Genomic DNA, 5,524 nt, shown 5'->3' with positions numbered 1-5,524 from the left:
CCAAATCAACGAAATATATACAACGTATACGTACGTAAACAATAGATATGGGCTCATATGATATATAAGCTTTGAATATGAAAATAATTAGTAATGAAAGGTTATGTTTAAAACGGGAAATGACCTAGAAAGAAAGACCGAACTTCAGTTTTCTGATGAGGTTTTGAGTAAAGACTAATTTTTCCAAGCTGACCTGGCAGCTCGACCCCAGCCAGGGGCTCTGCCCCTTGGACCCTTCTAGGGGCTTCCGCCCCTAGACTCTGCTGCCAAGGGCGCTGCCCCCGGACCCCCGTTAGCTAGGGGTTACATAAACATAGAAGTATGATCTAGTTAGGGCTAGTTAATTGATACTTGTAATTCTTATACAGTTAGTCGCGCCCAGTTAAAGAAAGGAGTTCCTATTAACTCTGAAAGGAATCGGACCCATGTGAGTTTCTAGCCCCATTTCCTTGTTATGTTTTCGAGGATGTGTGCATACTTAATGTATGATGTTAAAACACTTACCTTAAGTGGTAAGTGTATGCCATATATGATTTATGTGATAGTTACTATATTGAGGTTATGAATGAATGTTTGTCAATGCGTGAACGATTTTCGGATATTGCACGTATCGTCAAGGAAGGTGGTCGTTAGAAGATTAATGTGAAGGATGCCCAATGTATCTTTATGATGTGATGTAGTTTGCTTACGTTGGTATGTTATATATAATTATTGTATATGTGGTACGGGTAAGCAGGTATATGTACGGTATGCGGGTCCTACACCCGACATAGTAAGTTAGGTTGGCAAATCCCTCTAACTACTATTGGACTTTTGGATATAGACGTGGGATGTGATAGCGTGGATAAGGATTGTGGACCTTATTAGTATTCCTTAAATGGATATTATATAATTAAGTATAATTTTCTTCTATGGATAATAAACGTTGTTCCTTCTATGGATAATATATAGGGTTCCTTCTATGGATAATATATAGTGTTCCTTCTATGGATAATATACGTTGTTCCTTCTATGGATAATATACGTTGTTCCTTCTATGGATAGTATATAGTGTTCCTCGTATGAACAATAGTAAATGTTCTTTTGATGGATATTATGTAACGTTCCTCTTATGGATATTTATAAAAGTTGTTAAGCGCTAATAATAAAGCTGGAACTCAGGTTAAATATGAATATGTATCTTCGGATACGAATGTATGTATGTATGTATGTATGTATGTATGTATGTATGAGAATGTATTGTATGTTGCCTGATTAACTAGAATCACTCAGCGTAGCTGACTTTTAGTATGCACGCATGTATATAGACTAAAGGAGTTGGCTTGAGGGAGACACATGACATGATCTGAAGAGGCTGACATCTGAAGAATAATTGTCATGATGTTTTAAATATGATGTTTTATGTTATGCTTAAAGACCAGATTTTGATATTTTGTATTGAATGATTGAAGTTAACGTTTCCACGAAAGGTGTTAATTAACTCTGATTTGTAAAACTGTGTTTATGAGTAAATCCGACGATAATGTAGGGACCCGGGACCGGGGCCTTACAAATCTTATATACTCCGTCTATATCTTTGAGTAAAATATTTTGTCATTTTCTTTAACATTTCTCCTCCTCCTCCTCTTTATACTTGTAGCTTTATCGAGCGCTGCTGAAGTCTTGGCATACTACTCGAGATGATGGGTATCAAATCTTGCATTGGCCACTGCACCCAGCCTGACATGAACCCATCTCAGATTAAACCCAAAGCATCCCTCCCTATATCGAACGTCCTTTTAAACGATTTATTTACACTGTTTTATTTCTATTATTAGTTAAAATATATTATTATTAGATACAAATGAAATAGTATAAAAATGTAGGTGATAGAAAGAAAAGAATAATAAAATTCCCAAATGGCTTTTCTTGTCCCTAAAACTACCACCACCACTACGACCGTCACCGTTCCTCCATCCTCCGATCAAACCCACCAAACCCCGTTTCACCTTCTCCTTCTCCTTCAGTTCCCGAACCCCACCGGAAACAGATAACTGCCCGGTCCCACCAGAGCAACAGCCCATCAACGATTACCAGTCTCTCTCCACCTCCGCCCCATTCTCCTGGGCCTCCGGAGACTTCGTTGAGTACTGTTCCCGCTTGCTTGTCACCGGCGCCGGCTTCGCTCTCTTTGTGGGCATCCCGGTTTCCTGGTCGCCTGGGAACCGGTGCAGCGGCTGCTGGGGGCTCTGTGCAGTGGGATATTCGCGGTCACGGTTGCGGTTGTCCGGATGTATCTGGGCTGGGCGTATGTGGGTAACCGCTTGCTCAGTGCCACTGTTGAATGTATGTGTTTTTTTTTTCCTTCAGTTTATTTTATGAAATTTTGATGCCAAAAGCTGATCATGCTATGCCCCGCCCGATTTACTGCACATAACCAAAAACACGCCCTACTTTGGCTTTTGGGACCTAAACACGCTTTTTATAACCAAGTTCAGATACGCAAAACCATGTCTTTTGTCACATTTTTCTAATGTATGTTTTGGTTTTCCTTTAATTGTGTGTGTACAGATGAAGAGACCGGATGGTATGATGGGCAGGTAACCTATTTATAATCATGGACATGCTAGTCTACTAGTATACGTGCTGTTTTTTTTGGTTCATTTTAAGGTTGTGTATTGTAATAGATTTGGGTGAAGACTGCTCAAGTGCTAGCACGGGATCGGCTTTTAGGATCATTTACTGTAAGTGATGCATATTTGGTTATTATTTTTGTACCTTCATTATAATAAATTTTAGCATAATTCCTTTTTCCATAGCTCACTCATATTTTGGTCCATAAAAATAAATTCCCCATTTATTGCTGTTGTAAGGTGTTTGGATGAAAAACAATGTCCAAGGTCTTCTATTTTATATTAATTAGAATAGACTTCCAGTATTTAGTTTCATATTAACAAATTATTTAGTTAAATTTTGCAATTTTCATGGGACCGAGGGAGCAAGTGCGGCCGACTTCTTCAAGGTTGAAAATAGGGGCGGGGCGGGGCGGGTTGACCCGTGAATGTTTGTTGTCTATTGTGTGCTAAGTTATGATTATAAAAGGTATATTATTGCAATTGTTGTCTATATATACGGTTAAATCGGTTTAGGAGCCTTTATACACACTGAATATACATTAGGCGACTTTTGACCCTCTTTGGCCCAATTCCATAATTGCAAAAAGGCTAATTATTACTCATTTGAGATAAAAATATAACCCAGATTATGCTCCGAACCAAGTAATAAAGTTGTGAAAAACGACAAGCTAAACTGACCGGGTTGACGATTTGAAACGGGTTTTATTTCAAAGTTGTTAATTTCTATCAAACTTTTAATATTGATAAAGATGGTTAAAACTAATATAACTAGGGATGTTCTTCGGGTGGGTCTTTGTTGCGGGTTTCAGGTTTTTCGGGTCTGGTTCGGGTTTCTGGCTGGAAAAAGTGACCTGTTAATTGACCCATTTAAAGCCAGACTGTTTGAGTTTGGGTTATTCGGGTTCAGGATAGTTCATAGTTGTCAATAGTGGTGATAGCGGGTGCTATAGCGCGCTACGTAGCGATGCAGCTATAGGCCGCTATATACTAAATATCGGTCATTTAGCGTGATTATAGCGGTATTTAGGGTTTTTTTTATTTTTATTTTATTTTTTAATATAAAAAATTGTAGAAACCTATTTTTAAGGCTTGCTTATCGAACAAACAGCTGCGCCTTCCACAAGTTCCACCGTAAAAGCTTATTTTGTGAATATAAACCCTAATTATTTGCTTAAATTTTTACTCCTTTATCGTTAAATATGAAATAGCTGTCGCTATTCGCTATGTAGCATATAGGTGACCCGTCGCTATTTACCGCTATTCGCTATTGACAACTATGGGATAGTTCAAGTCAGGTTGTTCGGTTTTCAGATTTAGATGTAGAATAAATAAAAAAAGGTGATTTCCCCAAAATTATCGTCAAAATTCATCATGCTACTGAAAAAAGATCATCAAAATTCAAGCATCATTGTACAATATGATAATCCCAAAACTTTATATTCAGTTACTAAAGACTCCAAACCAAAACATGTTTATTAAACAAAAAAAAAGACAATAAATGTTCGGGTTTTGGGTTTCGGGTCGGGTATTTCAGGTTTTTTTCACTAGGAAACAATGGCCCGATAACCGGCCCATTTAAGGCTCGGGTTCGGTTCATTCGGGTTCAGGTTTTTCGGTGTTCTCTAATTTCGGTTCATGTGGCTTAAAATTCGCGTCGGGTTTTAGGTTCCAGGTAAAAGAGACAACTCCAAGTATAATGCATATAATTAAATGTATATTCTAAGCATAAAAAAATAATAAATGTTAAACCGTCAGTTCTAAATATGTCGAACTGTTAAACTGCCAAACCGGTTGACCCAGCCGATTTGGTAGGTTTAACGGTTTATGGAAACAAGATTAGAAGCCAAACTTCAAACCTCTTGCATGAAACAAGATTAATTGAGGTGCCCGGTCAAAGAAAGTCAACATAAAAGTCAGAATAGTAACTGAAGCAAAAATCATAAAAGGGGCAAATTAGTCTTTTTGACTAATTGTGAATTCTTTATTGCAATTTCAACAAAATTTGGCTTTTTTTTCTTTATCCAGGTGAAGCCGGTGCTTAACAGATTAAAGAACACATTGGTGTGTCTTGCAATATCTTTGTTCATGTCCATCGTTCTTCTTATAAACACCCAAGGCGCCCAAAAAGAGACCTTCATTACTTCTGGTGTAGAAGCAGGCGGCCGATCGGTGGCGGGCTCTTACAATGATGAGTCAGCAAGATCATTTGAACCTGAAGCGTTTTGTGGTGGATCTGAATCTTCTGATCTGTCATTGAATGATTAGAGGAACTGTAGATGAATATTTGTCACTTGATGTCACCTATGTATTTGTATAGTGCCATTTGTACAGTCTTATAATTTATATCTACATAATCATACTTCAATATTATAAAATTAGGTTGCAAATTTTATTTTATAAATATTGACTTAAAACAAGTCACCTTTTATATTGAATTTAGATGTTAATTTTTTATTACTTTAATAAAATACAATAATTAGGGATTGCTCAACTAACCAATTTAAAATCCAGAAAGGATGAAGTAAAAGTAGTTATAAAATTGATATATTACCTAATATTTCTTTATGAATGTAAACTGTAATGATAATTTCTAAATTTTGCCAGTGCATATATATTTTGTTATTCATGGTCAAGTTATTTTATAGAAGGAAAAAAATGATAATGATGAGAAAGATTTGTAGCCACATAAGAAAACCCCTAAAAATTTTCAAAATAATAAAAAAAAATCTTAACTCGAAAATTGATAAGAAAAACAAAAAAAAAGTAAAAACATAAAAACGTTTCCACCGTATTTCCTTTTCCCAAAAAAAAAAACAATGGAAAATGAAAAAGATCATTGTGTCTTTTTGTTTATCATTGTGTTTTGTGTGTATTTTCGTCATTGATTGTGTTTTTTTTCCTTGATATTG

The 5,524-nt window shown here is 36.3% G+C and overlaps 1 pseudogene across 1 annotated transcript; it reads left to right on the top strand.

The window, feature by feature from the left end:
• Nucleotides 1-1,872: 1,872 nt before the first annotated feature.
• LOC143618570 (uncharacterized protein ycf36-like) lies at nt 1,873-4,990 on the top strand (annotated as a pseudogene). Its single transcript, XR_013151042.1, has 4 exons — nt 1,873-2,325; nt 2,551-2,579; nt 2,667-2,723; nt 4,641-4,990. The product of XR_013151042.1 is annotated as an uncharacterized protein ycf36-like (transcript).
• The last annotated feature ends 534 nt before the right edge of the window (nt 4,991-5,524 follow it).

This window comes from Bidens hawaiensis, unplaced genomic scaffold (assembly GCF_021521415.1).
Source record: "Bidens hawaiensis isolate Kalapana, Puna unplaced genomic scaffold, B.hawaiensis_p1.1 tig00088741_1, whole genome shotgun sequence".
In the NCBI taxonomy this organism is placed as follows: domain Eukaryota; kingdom Viridiplantae; phylum Streptophyta; class Magnoliopsida; order Asterales; family Asteraceae; genus Bidens; species Bidens hawaiensis.
The sequence above is the reverse complement of the archived record's forward strand: the minus strand, read 5'-3'. Positions and strand labels throughout refer to the sequence as shown.